Genomic DNA, 21,273 nt, shown 5'->3' with positions numbered 1-21,273 from the left:
TGGGGAAGATAGCTTAACACTTTGGTAAACAGAAACAAGGAAAAAATGGATTTGACGGGTTAGAACAATGAACTGAAGAAACTAATAAGATGAAATTTAATAGAGTTGGATGTGAAATCATATTCTTGGCTTCAGAAAATCACCTTTGCAATAATCAATAAGCATGGATTAAGTATGTACTTAAATGAGATAATATTTGTAAAAACACTTGGCACAGTGCCTGGCACATGGTAGGAACTTAAAAAATGTTTCCTTCTTACTGTGTGCCAGGCACGGTACTAATTGCTGGGGATGCAAAGAAAGACAAAAGATAGATTCTGCTCTTAAGGAGCTCATGTTCTAATGAGGGGAGACAACATGCAAATAATTATATGCAAACAAGTTATAGAAAAGATAAATTGGAAGGAAAGCACTAATATTAAGAGGAATTAGGAAAGGGGAAGCTAGGAGGTTCAGTGTATTAGCCTAGAGACAGGAGGACCTGGGTTCAAATATGGACTCAGACACTTCCTAGCTGTGGGACCCTGGGCAAGTCACTTAACCTCCATTGCCTAGCCCTTACTACTCTTCTATTTTGGAACTAATACTTGGTATCAATTCTAATTCAAAAGGTAAAGATGTGTGTGTGTTTTCATTTTAAATTTATTTTCATTTTCATTTTTTATTAAAAAGAGGGACTAAGAAAGATTTCTTGTTGAAAGAGAAATTTTAGAGGGGACTTAAAGAAAGTCAGGGAAATGAGTAGAGAGGAGGGGGGAGAGAGTTCCAGGCATGGGAAATGGCCAGTGAAAATGCCTGATGCACAAGTACTATATGGGTAAGTGTAGCTAAACAACAATTCATAAAAGGATCCAACAATCCATTAAAAAAATCCATAAAAAGGATCTTAGAGTTTTAGGAGAACATGAGCTCAATGTAAATCAACTGTGTAACATGGCAGTCCCCAAAAAGTTGGACTGTTTTGAAAGGCATTGTTTTAGATTCAAAAGTTTGTTATTATTTCCATTAAATTTAGTTGAATCTTAAGGGTTTTGTAATTATACTATCATCTTAATTATAAAAATTATCTCATTTCTTCTTTATCTATGGTTTTTCCTTCAATTTCTGTTTCTTGTCTTATTGCTATAGTTGGTGCTTTTATTATTATGTCAAATAGAAGTGGTGACAGTGGATAACTTTGTTTCACTCCTAAATTTCTTGGAAGGATTCTAATTTGTCTCTGTATGGGTGGTGAGATGACAGTGAATAGAGTATCAGGTATAGAAACAGGAATATTTATCTTTCTGAGTTCAAGTCTGGTCTCAGAAACTTATCAGTTGTATGAACCTGGGCAAGTCACTCAACTCTGTTTACCTCAGTTTCCTCATCTATCAAATGATCTAGACAAGGAAATGGCAAGCCATTCCAGTGACTTTGCCAAGAAAACCTCAAATAGGGTCATGAAGATTCAGATGTGACTGAAAGAGATAATAGTTCTTGATTTTAGATATGTGTTATCTTAAGGAAAAGTCCATTTATTCTATGTTTTCTGGTTTTTTTTATTTACAGAAATTGATGTTGCATTTTGTCTAAAGTTTTTTCTACATCTATTGATATAATTATATGATTTTAGTTCATTTTGTTAATATGGTTAATTATCATTTTCCTAATATTAAGCCATTCCTGCACCCTTCACATAAATCAAAACTGGCAATAAAGTATAATTTTTGTGATGTGTTGTTTTAGGTTTTTTGCTAACATTTTATTTAAAATGTTTGCATCTCTATGCATTAGGCATATGGATCTATAGTTTTCCGTTTTGTTTCTCCTTGGTTTATTTATCATGATCATACTGGAAAACAGTTTGTAATTATACATAAAAAGTTAGTCAAATGCATGCCCTTTTACATAACTATACCACTGCTAGACCAAGAATAGATCTTAAATACATAAAAATATTTATAGTGGTTCCTTTTTGTGGTGGCAAAAACCCTGAAAACTAAGGGATGGCCATCAATCAAGGAATGACTAAATAAGTTGTACTATATGAATGTGATGGAATACTATTGTTATATGAGAAAGAAAGAAATGATTTTTAAAAGACATGAAAAGATTTATATGAACTGATGCAGAGTGAAATAAGCAGACTCTCAACAATAATTTATATACTATAACATTATTATAAAAATGAATAGTTCTGAAGGCATTTTATAAACTATTGGAGAATAAAATGAGCAGAACCAGGAGAACAATTTATATAATAACAAAAACATTGTAAAAACAGACTTTGAAAGCTGTAAAAGCTATGATTAGTAAAATGATCATTCTTGATTCGAGAGGACTGATGATGAAACGTGCTATCCATAACAGAACAATGATAGATTTAGGGTGCTGAATAATATAAATAGGTAGATGTAGATGCATGCATATGTGTGTATACATACATGCATATATATAATATGTATATAATATATATATATAACACATCCAATAAGAGGATTTGATTTGCTTGACTTTATATTTGTTTTGAAGAATTTGTTTTCCTTTTCTCTTTTTTTCCACTGAGGTGGAAAGTGAGGAGAGATGTTAGATTTCGGGGGGGGGGGGGGTTGACAGATATAAATGTTGCATGCACTTCAGATGAGATCATTATATTGGTTTTATTTATTTTACTTTGTTACAAGAACCCATTCATGGAGTGAGATTGATCTGTAAATATTTGTAAAATAAAAAACAATAATAAAAGTAAATTTTAAAAAATCAATATAGTTTTTATTTTCCTGTGATATTTTAAAAATTCATAAAAGAAAATAAATTCTTAATTCCAAGAAGGGGTTCATAGGCTTTGCTAGACTGCCAAAGGGGCCATGACAGAAGCAAGGTGATCCCTACACAAACCTCTAGTTTAGATGATCTTTGAGGTCTCTTTCAATTTGGATTCTGGATTCCTATAAAGTATATAGTATTGATTTCTATATACCTAACCTTCTATTAAATGTAATCAGAGATTTAAAATATAATATTTTATTTAAATGTTTTATTACTATATTACATTATTTTAATTATTATATTATATTAATATCATATTTGTTTTGTTTTTCTTGATTTCATATATATTTATATATAGGTTATATTAATGTATTAGAATAATATTATATCATCTCATATATTATGTTTTATTATTATCATCTCATATATTATGTTTTATTATTACATGCTATATTATGTATATTGTTATGCTATATTATATTATAGTATGTTATGTTATGTTGCGATGTTATGTTATGTTATGTATTGTTATGTTTGTTATGTTATGTTATGTTATGTTGTGTTGTGTTGTGTTGTGTTGTGTTGTGTTATGTTATAATACTTAAAATAAAAAGTTGCCTTCTGGTAGTTTACATCTTAGTTGAGAAAAGAAGGTTAAAGGAATTGGGATGGGGTGGGACATGGCAGGGGGATTGCTATTGCCCCTAAATAATATCAGTTAGGTGCTACATGCTAGAAGGCTAAAATAGTCAAGTGAGGCTTCTTAAAGGAGGTAAGACTTCACTTGGGTCTTAAAGGACATGCGGACCTGAGTGGTCATGGGGGAGGGGAGAGGGAGGGGAAATGTAATTGAGAAAGAAACAAAACATATAAAGATATAGAATTTAGAACGAACGTGGGGTGTGCTGAAACCTGGCCTAAATAAGGAAGAAAGTGAGTGCTGGGAAGAGGAAGGGAAAGATCATAGAGGGCTTTGGAAGGTAGCCAATGAGTTTGGGCTTGACCCTTCAGAATCCACTATGGTTTTTTTTAGTAGAAGAGTAATGAAATGAGATCAGAGTACCAGGTTTGAATCCTGAAACTGTCATTTACTGTAGGACCTTGGCCAAATGGTTTAACCTCTCTCCGAAGCTACTTACCTGGACTCTAAAAATAAAAGGAACCCCCCTGGGTTGTCTCCAAAGTTTAGTTCTAAAGTCCTGCTGTCCAACGAACACAGTAGAAAACAAACCTCACGATCTGACTAACTGCTCCTTTCACCCATTCTCTGAGCATTGCCCAACAACAGCTGGTGTCAAAATCTGGCTTTTGATTTGTCTGAACTCAAGGCTTGGGAATGAAAGATGTGGGATGGGGGGGCTAAATGAAGTAGAGGGTCCCTTCAGGTACCTGAGGTCAGAAACTTGGGAAGGTTATTCTCCATTACCCAAATGAAAAGTAGTTTACATCATCATAAATAAAGTAACTGAGTATCTCCAGCATCTCTCCCTTTGGCTTTGGAAAGCATCATGGGATTTTCTCTGAGCAGATTGCCTTCCTCATTACAGTTGACTTAGCTGGCAGGGAGACAAATCTAAATTCCCTGGGGGCACACTGGCTGAGCAGTAGGAAGTTTGTTTTGGGTTTTTTATTTTTTTGAAAAATTCTTCCTCTAGCCTTCCAGAAAAGTCTATTGTAATGGTTTATTGGGGTGAGATGGATGTGATGCTGGGTTGTCCAAGGCTGTGTGAAAAGAGTGTACATTCTAGCTGGTCCTTCCAAGTTTGAAAGACTTTGAGTGTGAACCTGGCAACCTACCGGGTATATATGTTATTAAGGAACTAACCTAGCTAAGGACTGGACAGTCTGATTCCCCAGGAGGCTGGCCACTGAGCAATGATTTTTAGTCACAGAAATCGATGCAACTCTCTACTAAGACACACAGAGTCAGTGTTGGAGCCAGTAGATGGGAAGTCAGAGGACCTGAATTCGGATCCTTTCCCTGCTACTGACCTTCATGATGACCTCAAGCAATTCATTTGGGATTTTCTCTCAGGTTCCTCATGTGTGAAATGAATGGGTTGAACTGGATGACCTCCGAGGTCCCTTCCAGCTATACACCCATGATCTTCCAATGTGACAGATGAAAAGTGACCATGTGGGCCATTAGAAAGTATGTAGATATGATGTAACTATGGAAAAAATGTTCTAAATTAATTAAAATTTTTAAGTGTGTAGATAGATACCACTCCCTATGTTTGTCCTACCCCACATCCCATTTTACATGTGTACTTTGCGTGACAGAGGGACAGAAAAAAAAAGGTATGGTGCATGAAAGGAGCTCTCAATCTCTCTCTCTCTCTCTCTCTCTCTCTCTCTCTCTCTCTCTCTCTCTCTCTGGGTTGGTGCTGCAGTGGAAAATGGTCTTGAGTGGGAGCTCTGGTGCCTACTGGGGGCTTGAGAATTTTTTTTGCGGACTGTGGCAGGCTTCCTCATTCAGCTTAGGTATTTAGCTAGGTGAAATTTTCCGTCCCTTTCCTCCATTTCCCTTTTTTTCTATATCTCCATTTTTATTAAAAACTTAATTTTTAAGAGCTACTAACAGACTCTTGACTTGAGAGTTAATTTTGTAAATGGAAACCATACTTTTTAAAAAATTAATATTACATTTGATCATTTTACTTTCATTATTACAAAAGAATATCCACAATAAAATCACAGTTTTCAGAGTGCAAAGGGAACTCAGAGGTTGGCCAGCCTAACCCCAACCTGAACAAGAATCCCATCTAAACATACCATCTGGGATATAAATAGGGTTTTGGCTTTAAAAGATCACTCTATTGCAAATGTGAATAATATGGAAATAGGTTTTGAACAATGATACATATATAACCCAGTGGAAAATATTCCAAAGAAATAAATTAAGTCTTAAAAAAGCATTTCAGATCTAACAAAATAAAATAAAAATATATTTAAAAAATTTTTAAAGAAAATACAGTATCAATTTTCAAAAATATGAAGATCATACAAATGATTAAAAAATAAATGAAAAATAAATATACCTTCCCTGGATTGTCTCTAAAGTTTCATCTGGTTCTAAAGTCCTACTTTCCCATGAATGCAGTAGAAAATAAATCTCATGATCTGACTAACTGCTCCTTTCATTCATTCTCTGGGCATAGTCCAACAACAGATGGTGTCAAAATCCTGTAGTTTATTTGTGTGGACCCAAGACTTGAGAATGAAAGATGTGGGATGGAGGGCTAAATTAAATTGACACTATTTATATCCTTCTAGCCTTTGAGACCCTAAGGCTACCTCCAAGCCAAAAGTAAAACTTCAAAGCAAGAGTTCTTTACCATTTTTTTTATATCCTAGAACCTTTTGGCAGCCCAATGAAGCCTATGGTCCCCTTTTCAAAATAGTGTTTTTAAATGCATAAAATACCTAGGCTTACATAGTAAACCAATTCTATTGAAATTGAGTTATCAGAATATTTTTAAAATAGACATATTAATAGAATCATACATAATAAAATAGATTATCTATTAATAATAGATTATCTATACACCTCAAGTTAAGAACCCCTGCTAGAGAAAGGTAGGCCTCTGTCTCTCACAAATAAGGTTGGTTATGATCCTAGACTTCTGTTAAATACTGTAAAATTTATTTGTGGTTGGACTCTGAATATATAATAGGTGGTCGCTAGAGATTTAAATTTCTAAATCCCAAATGAATTACTAAAGTAAAATGAATTTATGGTACTTTGTTTACAATAGAGGGAAGATATTAAGGAATGAGAGAGAGAGAGAGAGAGAGAGAGAGAGAGAGAGAGAGAGAGAGAGAGAGAGAGAGAGAGAGAGAGAGAGAGAGAGAGAGAGAGAGAGAGAGAGAGAGAGAGAGAGAGAGAGAGAGAGAGAGAGAGAGAGAACTGTGGCTTCTTCTGATATCAGTTAGAATTTCTATGCCCGGGGGCAGCTCGGTAGCTCAGTGGATTGAGAGCCAGGCCTAGAGACGGTTCAAATCTAGGTTCAAATCTGGCCTCAGACACTTCTCAGCTGTGTGACCCTGGGCAAGTCATTTGACCCCTATTGCCTAGCCCTTACCACTCTTCTGCCTTGGAGCCAGAAAGACAGAAGGTAAGGGTTTTAAAAAAGAGAAAGAAAGAAAGAAAGAAAGAAAGAAAGAAAGAAAGAAAGAAAGAAAGAAAGAAAGAAAGAAAGAAAGAAAGAAAGAAAGAAAGAAAGAAAGAAAGAAAGAAAGAAAGAAAGAAAGAAAGAAAGAAAGAAAGAAAGAAAGAAAGAAAGAAAGAAAGAAAGAAAGAAAGAAAGAAAGAAAGAAAGAAAGAAAGAAAGAAAGAAAGAAAGAAAGAAAGAAAGAAAGAAAGAAAGAAAGAAAGAAAGAATTTCTATGCCCCAGCCAGGGGAAGAGAATTTTAAGATGATGGGCCTTTCCTGGAGGCTTCACACCTCCAGAAAGGCGGGGTCACTAAATCAGCCTTTTCACTCACCAACTATGACCGTCTAAATAAAAAGAAGTCTGGGCGTCTGTCTTCTGGTCGCTCCTAGTGTCTGTCTCCAGTCTCTCCTCCAAGTCAAAGAGCTCTTCACTCTTCAGTCTCCTTGAATTGAATATCCCTCTCTTCTGGCCTTTCATCCTCTTTTTAAAGAATCTTTTTCTCTTGTGTCACCTCCCCTAAATTTCACATCTACCAATCATTGCAGATGTTTTTCTCCAAGACTGCCCACTCTTTAGTTCTCACCTTCTTTGGTTAGATTATATCTTTTTGGGTTACTTCACACCTTTTTTGGTAATTTCACCTTTTGTAGTTACTTAACACCTTTTTGTGGTTAAAATGGGTAGATGTACTTAAAATACTGAGTTATCACCTTTTTGTAGATTAAAATCTAAAAATAGATTGTGAATTACAATTCTAGCTTCACGATTAAGGAAGAGCTAAGTACCTTCATTGTTACAATCAGGAGATTACAATTTTATCTTTATAATAAAGGAAGAGCTAAGTATCTTCATTGTTATAATCAGGAGATAGCTAAATCCAATCTTCACAATAAAAATGCTGATAACTCTAAGTTGAGCAAGGAATTTCCACCCTCCAGTACACCAAAATATTTATAGGGCAGTGAAGAGCTGCAAACAAACTAGGGGCCCATACATTGGGGAATGGCTAAACAAATTGTGGTATGTGAATTGTATCAAGGAAAGATACAAACCCTCATTCCCATCCTGTTAATAAAATTAAAATATTTATATGTTTTCCTTCTGTGTTTTCCCTAAATTACCCTCTAAATTCCTATACTAACAGAATGCAATGGAATATAACTGCTCCATAAGAAACAATGACTACAGAGAAGCATGGGAAGACTTCTAGGAACGGATGCAAAGTAAACGTAATAGGATCAGGAAAATAAAATACACAATGACTAGAGTAATATGAACAGAAAGAATAAGAATAAAATTGAAACCAAAGACTGAAATTACAATGATCAAGCTTGACCCCAGAGAAGAGATAGAAGAAAGTATTTACCTTTACTTCTTTACAGAGGCAAAGGACTAGAGCCATTCAACACTGAATATATTGTGAGATTTTTTTTATGTAGGCTAGTTTTGTCTGGGTTTTTTTTCTCTTTTTCATTCTTTCCTTTAAGAATTGACTCTGAAGAGAGTTAGGGGGCATACAAAGGGAAATATGAGTGATATAAAAATAAAAGTTATCAATAAAAAAGTGTATTTCTTAACCTTAAAGAGCTAGGTTAATGTGATTTATAATTATTCTCTGATACCAGAATGCATCCTGACACTTTTACTAATGCATGGGATTGGTCATACACAGTAGGTATAGGTCAACACCTACTGATCCCCTCTCCAGCTCCTATGGCAAATTAGATCTGTATAACATCTTTAGGATAGTATATCCACATTCTATCACATCAAGGATATTTTGACAAACATTCATTAAATGCCTACTATGTGCCCCCTGCATAAAATGCTGGAGATTCAAAGACAAAAATAAAAGAAAATGGTCCCTGCCCTCAAGAAGCAAAGAAAAAATATTATAGACACAAAATATTAAAAATACTTGCACGGAATACACACAAAACAAATTCAAAGTAATTGCATGGGAAGTGGAGAAGAACTACTTAGTTGGGAGCATCTCATCCCTGAAGGGAGCTAATATTGAGGAGTATCCCATGCTAGACTTGGAATTTAGGTCAGGAATTAAATGAAGTAGCCAGAAGGAGAAGTTTCTGATGGTAGATTCCATTAACATCATACACTAGCATACATAGTTCACTCCACTTAGAGGTGTGGAGAATTGGAAAGGTCCTCTTAAGCTGGCTTGCTTTCCAATCCATTTCTTATACCTCTCCTGCTTCATGAGAGACCTGCCAGACAAGCATATGGCATGCACCTGTTCTTCCTGATTTCCTCCACCTATGAAGACTCATACAGTAGATACATCTCCAGGGTGTTGGCAGGAGCCAGTTCCCAGCCCACTGGCTATTTGTCCAACAAGACATTTGGCTAGAACCAAGTCCAAGCAGTCAAGAGAAAGGAGGTTGTGCCAACTGTCTTGGAACTGGGCTGCTGAGAAATGTCAGGAAAACTCTCTCTTTCTCTCTTTTTCTCTTTCTCCCTCTCCAAGATGTAACAGATGGGTAATTGAAAACATGGAAGGAGGCTGAGAAGGGCATTCCTCACTGAGACCAGAGGCAGCTGGCTAGTTAGTGCCACACAGTCAAACAAAGGGCATACCTGGGAGAAATAGCAGACTGCGGCACAAGAGAGTTCCCATTCCTTCTATTACTGGAAGATAGAGTTGGGAAGCAGAGGGGATTCTCTGTGGCACCACTAGATTTCTGGAACTTTCTATGATTCTTGATCTTAATCCATATTTTAAAAAAGTCTATTCCGATTATTTCTCAGCTCTCAAGGCCAACTCCCAAAACCAACTGTTTACATGGCTAACTAAAAGACAGTGAGGATGATATCACAGATTTAAATCTGGAAGGGACCTTAGAGGTCATCTACTCTACTTCATTTTACAAAGGAGAATATCAACACCTAATCTAAAATGGCACCAAGGGACAATAAAAGTCAGGATTTAAATCCAAGATCTCTGTATCTAAATACTGAGCTCTTTTCACTGCACCCCTGGGCACACAGTGAGTTTATTAGAAGTATACTGGCATCAGCTCAAATGGCAAAAACCAATTGTTCAGTTTTCAGTGTGAGCATTTACACCTCAGAAATGAGTTGTTTGTTTTGTTCATTATCTAAAGAAAATGATGGTGTTAAAATGCAAATTAAACTTAAAAGTGTGTTGTGGGTTCAATTTTTTTTTTTCTGGAGAGCCTGTTTGTTAAATATCTACCAGCACACTGCTGGTTTTAGAATTGAGATGAGAGAGCATGAACCCCAAGAGGTGGGGTCAGTCTTAGTGTTAGGAGAGAGTAATCTCAGATAAACAGTCAATAGAATTGATAGGCACCTATAATCAACAAGTCAAACAAGGCAAAAGATGAGCTCAAATTGTCTTCTCTTCTGATTTATGGGGAAATTTAACCTTTTTTAAGGTTTTTTTAAATCCTTACCTTATTTTACATTTAATACTTCCTATTAGTTCCAAGTATGAGAATTAAAATTAATATACAATAACTCCAAATATTATATTTAATAAGATTTATTAAAATAATTAAAATAAAAAGCTAGAGTAAAAAGGGAGCTAACTCAGTCACAAGAGAAGAGAGAGGGCAGAGTTTCAGCCAACTATATACAAAATGTGACCATGCAACTGGTGGAGAGAGGAGAGGAATTCTGGGAAATACAAATGGAATTCTGGGGAACATAGTTCAAAGGTAGAAAATTCCCTCATACACAAAGCAGAAGAGTGGTAAGGGCTAGGCAACTAGGGGTTAAAAATGACTTGCCCAGGGTCACACAGCTGGTATCTGAAGTCAGATTTGAACCTGTCACCAAGCCCTGCTGTTAGTTAGTTAGTTAGCTAGTTAGTTGGTTAGTTAGTTGGTTGATTGGTTAGTTAATTAGTTAGTTAGTTGGTTGGTTGGTTGGTTGGTTAGTTGTTAGTTAGTTAGTTAGTTAGTTAGTTAGTTAGTTAGTTAGTTAAACTGAACTATCTGTTCCCAAGAAGCTTAATCTTAAGGATAACTTTATCTTTGCAAAAGAAGCTGACCTTTATGATGGAGAATCGTTCAGGAAGAGATGGAGGAGGAAGGAAAGGATGAGCATCTAGTACAGGTCCCCACATGAACAAATAGAATTGAGTTGTATTGGGAGCATGTCCTGACTCCCCCCTCAGCCCGAGTGCTAAATAAAATTATGCCAAGTTCTTGTGTCCAATAGTTCCACATCCCTAGGTTCACAGCTCTAGGGGATGGACCTATATAGCTATATAAGTTGGGGAGACAGAGCAAGGAAGTGGCTCCCGCATGACAGCATGACAGGCATTGAAGTCTAAGAACATGGCCATCCAATCGAACACCATCATTCCACAGACAGATAAATGGAAGGCCAAGAATTCTCAAGCTAGAAGGGACCTGAGAGACCATCCAGTCTAATGTTCTCATTTTACAGAAGAGGAAAATAAGGCCTCCTTGTCAGGTGTGTCATGGTGGGGATTTCTTTGGTGTATGAGTCAGACTTGATTCTAATTCGATCAAATTCGATCAAAAGATTCAATGATGTTGTGATATACAGCTATCATTTATTTGGTATTATAATCAGATGTAGCCTAATGGTATTTGTACTCATAGCCTCTGTCCCTAGTATTGTACCTGGCACATAGCATAGTAGGTTCTTAATGCCATCTTCATCTGTTTCTAGATCTTACCTCTCTCAACAGCCCTAGGAGAGCATGGGCTGTTTCTGGCATGAACTCACATCTGAGAGTTGGAAGGCGTCTCAGAGCTTACAGGCTCATTGATCTATAGCTGAGAGGGACCTCAGACACTCAGTCCAATCCCCTTATTTTATAGAAGATGAAACTGAGGCCTGCCATGGTCAAGTTCATGGCACTGTAGAATTCTTTCAAACTAAACTTTATTTTTAAATAAATTTTTGACCAAGGCAACTATAAAACTCTCTTCCAAAGACATCCCTGGCCACTGCTGTAGATATCCTATTCCACCAAGAAAAGCCAAGTTGAAGATGAAACCTAATTCATGGTGAGCTTGGCTTCCTGTCCAATAAGCTTAAAGACCTTGATGTGGAATAGGGTAAAGGAAACTGAATATTTACAGAGTCACTGGGGATGTCTTAATGACCGTATCCTTGTTCCCCTAGATCTCTTTGACAATTATATAGGCAGCTGTAAAGGAAGAGGGAATTGATTGTTACAAGGCCCTAATACTTGGAGATATTAAATTGAATTATATTCAAGAGCCTAAACCCCTGGCATGGCAGTGGAGCTGTGGGAGGCTGGGATGGTAGTAATGTACGACTATCAGACAGGATCAAAACATAAAGCAGCAGAGATGGCACCCATAAAGTGATCTCACTGAAATAGTTACTGTTAGAAAAAGGTCAGTAAAAACAGAGAGGTAAGAAACAAACGATTAGGAGAATGGCAGGCAGGGGGATTACGATTCTTGGCTCATGATATTTTTACTGAATTCTAGAGAATTATGAATTCTAGGTTTGAAAAAGATGAAATAAAATTATGATTGTCTTTATTTCCTTGTTTACTTAAAAGTCAGCTGCCTTTCCAAAAGGGGAAAATGAGTTACAGTTTCTATTAAAAATAGATCCAGCAAGGTAAAGGTTTGTCCCAGGACAGAGCTCAATCAAGTTAGTGGAATGGAAATCCCTAATTAGGCAAGAGGCAAAATTAGGATCCAGAGAAAGTGCCTGGAGAAAAGTATGGTCTGAGATCCTAACTATTCAACAAGGAATTTCTCTGCAAGAGGTTTGCAGAAAAACCAAGCCCACATCTCTGCCAAAACATCAGGCAGCTCTTTACTCTATTGACAGGGACTTCCTGTTTTTGGCTAAACTCCTTCCAAAAGGCATCTACACTTGCTGCCTGTACTTCCTTGCCTCTCATTCTCTTTTAAACTCTGTGCAATCTGGCTTCCAGCCTTGTCACTCAACTGAAACTGCCCTATCCAAAGTCAAGGTTCATCTCTAAACTGCTGGCTCTAACAGCATCTTCTAGGTCTTCTCTTTCTTGACTTTCCTGCAGCATTTGACTCCATTATAGGTCACCTCCTCCTCCTGGACACTCTTTCCTTCCTGGACTACTTTCTCCTTTATCTTTCTTTTTTTTCTGAGACATTGCCCTCTCCCTGTTCTCCTCCTGAACACTTCTCCTTCCTTTCCTGGATCTTCATGTCATAGCAATGTATAATTAGAAAAAATTGGACTCTATCTCCCAGAATTCTTTTCTCATCCCAGGAATCCTTTTTCTTTTGTTCATGTTTGCATTTGTTGCATGTGTGTATGTGTGTGTGTGTGTGTGTGTGTGTGTGTGTGTGTGTAGTTTTGTGGCTCCTCCCTCTTGCTTCTTTTTTTCCCCATGTGTGAGACTGGGTGAGTTCTCTCTACTTCTCTAACCTTTTTGCTTTAAGGTATTATTAATGAATCTTATTAAATATAATACTTGGAGTACTGGATATTAATTTTAAAATCTATAGCCACTAGTGTCTCCCTGAGGTTCTGCCCAAGGCTCTTTTCTATGTTCTCCACAATGATCTCATCCATTGCTCTGGGCTGAATTATCTCTTGGTTGGTGATTCCCAGACCTAAACCCCCAGCCTGAGCCTCTCTCTTGAACTCTAGTCCCACCTCACCAACTCCCGAATGAGATTTTTCCTAAAAAAAAACCCCACACTTCTTCTGACCTTCCCTGTTACCATGAGGATAGCACATATTCCCAGGTTTGCAGTCTCAGTGTTGAGCCTCTTCAACACCTCATTCACATTCACTCAACCTATTTACCAGTTATCAAATCTTGTCATTTCTTTCTCCCTAACAGTTCTGAAACATTCTCCTCTCCATTTACAAAGTCCTCATCACCACTCACCCAGACTACTGCAACAGATTTCTCTCTGCTTCAAACTTGGGTTGTTTCAGTGGTTTTTTTTCAATCATATCTGACTCTTCATGAGCCCATTTGAGGATTTCTTGGCAAAGACAATGGAGTGGTTTGTCATTTCCTTCTCCAGCTCATTTGACAGATGAGGAAAATGAGGCAAACAGGGTGAAGTGACTTGCCCAGGGTCACACCACCAAGAAATTGGAATGGTTTGCCATTTCCTTCTCCAGCTTGTTTGATGGATGAGGAAACTGAGGCAAAAGGATAAAGAGACTTGCCCTGAGTCACACAGCTTCTACGTGTCTGAGGCAAGATCTGAATTCACAAAGAGGAATATTCCTGAATCCAGGCCCTGCACAGTGGATACACTGCACCACTTAGCTGCCCAGATAGGAAGGCAGACCACTAAACCCATCTCTTGGAATTTTATTCCTTCTCTTGTGATACTTATTGTCCACCCAGCTTCTAAAGGAATTCATCTTTATGGTAGTGAATGGTTTACACAGCTCATCTTAGCTATCTAAAAAGGAACAAAAGACTTTCCCCATTCAGGGCCTCTGATTTAAAAGCATTGTAAAAGGCTCCTAGCAGGTCTTCAAATCAATGGCATTCTGTGGCTGAGAGGAGCTCTACATTGACCCCATCAGACTAGTCCTCACAACCCTTGACCTAAAGCCTTATCAAGTTGTTTAAACTTGTCCTTCAACTTCCCAAGGTTCTTGGTGGTTTAAGACCTTCTGCCTCCAAACTTCCTGGGGAAGGAGTCATCCAAGGCTCTCTTACCATCAAAAAATTCCCAGTCCTCAGTCTCCCTCCCATTCTCATGCTCTTCCCTTTTTAGCCCTGACTCAATTCAGTAGAATGTTGGGTGAGACCTTTGGATGAGAAATCATACTTGTCACCCCCAATGGGTTTTCCCCCACCCAAACCAGGATACCCCTTTTCCTTGGTCATGAGTTTTCCTCCACCTTCAGCACACGGTCCTTAAAAGCCAGGAACACCTACACGTCTATCTCCATGGGAGTTTACTTTCATTCTCCACTGCTGATCCAGCTTGTCTAGAGTCGTCAGCAGGAGGCAGGGAATGCTGCCCCTGGCCCTACTTCCACTCTTCTTGCCAACCTCCTTGAACACTCAGACACAGATGCCCCAGGTCACTAGGAGCCCTATTCCTCATCCAGTGAAGGCGCTCGGGGAAGCTCAGTCACTATGGGGCCCCAAACTCCTTTACCAAACTCCAGTCCCTCACTTCCCTTTTTCTGCCTTTCCCTGGCCCCACTTCAACCACGAGGAGGTTAGCCACGAAGTCATTTCAGAACAATTCTTCGACACCCCAAATGTTCTGACATAGACTGGTTCAAGCTCAGGATTTGAACAAAAGGAGATGCTCATCAACCATGGAACCTTAATTCTAAACAAGTTTTACTCAGCAGAAAGTAAAGGGTATTATAGAGTGAAGGTTAGATGTTGGTTCAGCCAAGCATCGCTCCTCTACCATGATGGTATACGTGTGGGCAGAAGAGAGTTATCCCACATGGGGAGCCCATCCAATTCGGGGAGTCCCCCATGCTCGGACCCTGAGCTTCTATGCCTTAGGCACTTGGAATATAACATCAAGGACTGGATCTCCAGAGCCCATGGCAGAGAGATAATAATTAAACTCAAGGAATTTAATGTGACCTTCAAATTAGATAAGAAGACTGAATACAGGGAGGGACTCCAACAAGTGATCCAGTAAAGGAGATGGAGAAGGAGCAGTCATGCAAGAAGGAGGAAACATTTGTTTAAAAAAAAAAATCCAGACTTCCGCTCAAGATGGCGGCATAGAAGCAGCGAAAGTTCAGACCTCAGAAACCCTTCCTTACCTATCACAAACAGAGTGCTCCTAGGCAACCGAAATTCAAGCTGAACAACAGGATAGACCTGGGGAAACATCCTCCTGGACCTGGATCAAAAGGTACCACACCCCAAAAGCCAGAACCCTAGATCACTCGGATCTAAGAGGTAGACAGAAAGACGGTCCCAGGACCCATCCCCCCCAACCCAGAGTGCTGAGCCCACGGCAGCAGCGAGAACCTCAGGGCTCTGAGGACTCACCTTGAAAGCAACCTGAGACAGTCTCCTGGGTGCCCAACACAGACGGCAGGGAAACATAGAGAGAAGGGGGAAGCCTGTAGCCCCCTGGCTGGGTCCTTCCATCTGAGTCTCAAGGGAGGTCCCAGCTTTAGGGCACCAGCTGAACCCAATCCCAACAGGAGCCCTCAGAGATACTGAAAGGACAGAAAACTCAGGGCTGGCAAAGGGGTTGCTCTGAAGAGCTTACCTTGAAAGTAACCCGGGCCAGTTTCTGGGCATTCAACACAGACTGTGGAGGAGGAGGTTGCTGCTTTTTTTTTCTTCCTTTTTTTGGCTCGGGGATCATTCAGCCCACACCACCTGAACCTAATCCCATCAGGAGCCCTCAGAGCTTCTGAAAGAACAAAAACTTCAGGACCAGTGAAGGGCTTACCTTGAAAACAACCCGGGCCAGTCTCCAGGCATTCAACACAGATTGTGAAGAAGGAGGCCTTTTGCATCAGGGCTCATCTGGCCCAAACCAGGTGAACCTAATCCCATCAGGAGCCCTCAGAGCCCAGGCAAGCCACAACCCCTCCCCCCTTGGAGAGCAGGGTCTTCTGAAAAAACAGAAACCTAGAGGCGAAGTCAAGATGGCAGCCTAGAAGGAGCATAGACCTGGCAGCCTGGCCAGAGCTTTGGAGATCCTCCATATCTGCTCCAGCCGTCCAGAAAGTTTAAAACTCAGAGTAAACCCAGCCCAACTAAGCTGAACTCAATCCCATCAAAAGTCTCCAGAACACAGGGAGGCCCAGGCTCCCCATCCATCCTCATTGGCTGCTGGACTTTAAGCCAATAAAAAGCCTCCAGAGGACAGGAAAGCTCAAACCCCCAACAACCCTCCCCCAGAGATTACACCAAGAGATCCTCTGTTAAAGCTCCAAGAGAGGAGACTGATAGAAGTCCCCAAAAAACAAAAAAAATAAGAGGAACAAGAGCACAGACAAATATGGGGAGGAAAGAAGGGGTGAATTTGAACAAACAACAGAAACAGAAGAAGGAAACTACAATAGACAGCTACTACTCACCAAATGGAACAGAGGGGGAGAGATCAGCAAACGATAAACCAGAAATCCCAGCAAACTGGATACAGGCTGTGGAAGAACTCAAAACACAACTAAGAGAGGCTGAAGACAATTGGGGGAAGAACTTAAAAATTAAGATAAGTCATCTGGAAACAGAGGCACTTGAACTAAAACAAGAAAATAGTGTCCTAAAAGCCAAAATCATCCAGCTGGAAAATAAGGCAAAGGAGATGAAAGATGAGATAAAGAGGATGAAAGACGATTTTTCAAAGAAAATCAGACCAGAAGGAAAAAGACGACCAAAAAGCCAGAGATGAAATCCAATCTTTAAGAACTGGAGTAAAACAACTAGAATCAAGTGACCTCACAAGGCAGCAGGACACTATAAAACAAAACAAAAAGGATGAAAAAATTGAGGAAAATGTGAAGCATCTCATTCACAAAACAGACGATTTAGAAAATCGTTCAAGAAGAGACAATTTAAGAATAATTGGACTACCAGAAGACCACGACAAAAGAAAAAACCTGGACATAATACTAGAGGAAATTATCCAGGAAAACTGTCCCGAGATCCTAGAACAAGAGGGGAAAGTGGAGATGGAAAGAATCCACAGATCACCCCCTGTATTTAATCCCCAACTGACAAAACCAAGAAATGCTATAGCCAAATTCAAAAACAATCAGATGAAAGAACAGGTATTACAAGCTGCCAAGAAGAAGCCATTCAGATACCATGGAAACACGGTGAGGATAACACAGGATCTTTCTGCATCCACACTGAAGGACCAAAAGGCATGGAATACAATATTCCAGAAAGCAAGGGAACTAGGCCTACAGCCAAGAATAAAATACCCATCAAAACTGACTATATTCTTACAGGGGAAAGTATGGTCATTTAACACAACAGAAGAGTTCCAAGCATTCATAAATAAAAGACCAGACCTGAACAGAAAATTTGAAGTCCAACCACAGAACTCAAGAGAATCATCAAAAGGTAATTTAAAAAGAGGGGAAAAACAACAACAACAACAACAAATTTTAAGAGACTCAATAAGGTAAAATGATATGTATCCCTATAAGAAAAGAGGTCATTCGCAACTCTTAAAAACTGTTGCAGCTAGAAGAACTACACTCAGAGGGAACAGTGACAAACTGTATAGGATGAAAGGACAGGACATAAATAGGTATATAGATATATGCATGCATAAATACATATACATGTGTATCTATATATATATATACATGACTAAAGCTAAAAAAGAAAAGAGGTTATGACTAAAAGAAATGGGGAAAGAAACAAATGGGGGTAAATTTATATGTCACAAAGAAGCTCATGGAGGGAGGGGGGAGAGCATCGATACACTGGAAGGGTAAAGAGGTTGGAGATAGGAAATACTCAACTCTTACGTACTTCGAAACTGACCCAAAGAGGGAAGAACAATCCAATCCATTGGGGAAGAGAATAGATTTGCACCCTATAGGGGAGTAGAAGGGTAACTCTGTTGGGGAGGGAAGCAGTACAAGGGAGGGAGAGGGTGGAGGGGAAATTTTAAAAAGACTACAGGGGAAAATAAGGGAGGGAATATGAAGGGGGGGGTAGAAAGGGAAGTACAAGGGGGACTGATTTAAAGTAAATCACTGGACTAAAAGGTAGAGCTGAAGAAGAAAGGTTAGAATTAGGGAAGGATATCAAAATGCCAGGGAGTCCACAAGTGACAGTCATAACGTTGAACATGAATGGGATGAACTCACCCATAAAACGTAGACGAATAGAAGAATGGATTAGAATCCAAAACCCTACCATATGTTGTCTCCAAGAAACACACATGAGGTGGGTAGACACCCACAAGGTCAGAATTAAAGGATGGAGTAAGACCTTCTGGGCCTCAACTGACAGAAAGAAGGCAGGAGTAGCAATCATGATAATTGATAAAACTAAAGCAAAAATAGACCTGATCAAAAGGGATAGGGAAGGTAACTATATTTTGTTAAAAGGGACTTTAGATAATGAGGAAATATCACTAATCAACATGTATGCACCAAATAACATAGCACCCAAATTTCTAATGGAGAAACTAGGAGAATTGAAGGAAGAAATAGACAGTAAAACCATATTAGTGGGAGACATGAACCAACCATTATCAAATTTAGATAAATCAAATCAAAAAATAAATAAGAAAGAGGTAAAAGAAATAAATGAAATCTTAGAAAAATTAGAATTAATAAACATATGGAGAAAAATAAATAGAGACAAAAAGGAATACACCTTCTTCTCAGCACGGCACATTCACAAAGATTGACTATACATTAGGTCACAGAAACATGGCACACAAATGCAGAAAAGCAGAAATAATAAATGCAGCCTTTTCAGATCACAAGGCAATAAAAATAACAATCAGTAATGGTACATGGAAAACCAAATCAAAAACTAATTGGAAACCAAACTATATGATACTCCAAAATCATTTAGTTAGAGAAGAAATCATAGAAACAATTAATAATTTCATCGAGGAAAATGACAATGGCAGGATATCCTTTCAAACCTTTTGGGATGCAGCCAAAGCGGTAATCAGAGGTAAATTCATATCCCTGAGTGCATATATTAACAAACTAGGGAGAGCAGAGATCAATCAATTGGAAATGCAAATAAAAAAAAATTCAAAAGGGACCAAATTAAAAACCCCCAGCAGAAAACCAAACTAGAAATCCTAAAAATTAAGGGAGAAATTAATAAAATCGAAAGTGATAGAACTATTGATTTAATAAATAAGACAAGAAGCTGGTACTTTGAAAAAACAAACAAAATAGACAAAGCACTGGTCAATCTAATTTAAAAAAGGAAGGAAGAAAAGCAAATTAACAGCATCAAAGATGAAAAGGGGGACATCACCTCTGATGAAGAGGAAATTAAGGCAATCATTAAAAATTACTTTGCCCAATTATATGGCAATAAATACACCAATTTAGAGGATATGGATGAATATATACAAAAATACAAACTGCCTAGACTAACAGAAGAAGAAATAGAATTCTTAAATAATCCCATATCAGAAAATGAAATCCAACAGGCCATCAAAGAACTTCCTAAGAAAAAATCCCCAGGGCCTGATGGATTCACCAGTGAATTCTATCAAACATTCAGAGAACAGTTAATCCCAATACTATACAAACTATTTGACATAATAAGCAAAGAGGGAGTTCTACCAAACTCCTTTTATGACACAAACATAGTACTGATTCCAAAACCAGGCAGGTCAAAAACAGAGAAAGAAAACTATAGACCAATCTCCCTAATGAATATAGATGCAAAAATCTTAAATAGGATACTAGCAAAAAGACTCCAGCAAGTGATCAGAAGGGTCATCCACCATGATCAAGTAGGATTTATACCAGGGATGCAGGGCTGGTTCAATATTAGGAAAACCATCCACATAATTGACAACATCAACAAGCAAACCAACAAGAACCACATGATTATCTCAATGGATACAGAAAAAGCATTTGATAAAATACAACACCCATTCCTATTAAAAACACTAGAAAGCATAGGAATAGAAGGGTCGTTCCTAAAAATAATAAACAGTATATATCTAAAACCAACAGCTAATATCATCTGCAATGGGGATAAACTAGATGCATTCCCAATAAGATCAGGAGTGAAACAAGGATGCCCATTATCACCTCTACTATTTGACATTGTACTAGAAACACTAGCAGTATCAATTAGAGAAGAAAAAGGAATTGAAGGCATCAAAATAGGCAAGGAGGAGACCAAGTTATCACTCTTTGCAGATGACATGATGGTCTACTTAAAGAATCCTAGAGATTCAACCAAAAAGCTAATTGAAATAATCAACAACTTTAGCAAAGTTGCAGGATACAAAATAAACCCACATAAGTCATCTCCAACACAGCTCAGCAGCAAAAACTAGAAAGAGAAATCCCATTCAAAATCACCTTAGACAAAATAAAATACCTAGGAATCTATCTCCCGAGACAAACACAGGAACTATATGAACACAACTACAAAACACTCACCACACAACTAAAACTAGACTTAAGCAAATGGAAAAACATTAACTGCTCATGGATAGGACGAGCCAATATAATAAAAATGACCATCCTACCCAAACTTATTTATCTATTTAGTGCCATACCCATTGAACTACCAAAATACTTCTTCACTGATTTAGAAAAAACCATAACAAAGTTCATTTGGAAGAACAAAAGATCAAGGATATCCAGGGAAATAATGAAAAAAAAAACACAAATGAGGGGGGCCTTGCAGTCCCAGACCTCAAACTATATTACAAAGCAGCAGTCATCAAAACAATT

At 38.2% G+C, this 21,273-nt stretch overlaps 1 protein-coding gene across 1 annotated transcript in view; it reads right to left on the bottom strand.

The window, feature by feature from the left end:
• CCT6B (chaperonin containing TCP1 subunit 6B) overlaps positions 1–21,273 on the bottom strand; it is a 72,735-nt gene that overhangs the window by 2,932 nt on the left and 48,530 nt on the right. The window lies entirely within an intron of this gene.

The sequence above is a fragment of the Monodelphis domestica genome, chromosome 2 (assembly GCF_027887165.1).
Source record: "Monodelphis domestica isolate mMonDom1 chromosome 2, mMonDom1.pri, whole genome shotgun sequence".
In the NCBI taxonomy this organism is placed as follows: Eukaryota; Metazoa; Chordata; class Mammalia; order Didelphimorphia; family Didelphidae; genus Monodelphis; species Monodelphis domestica.
This window is presented reverse-complemented; position numbering and strand designations above follow the sequence as displayed.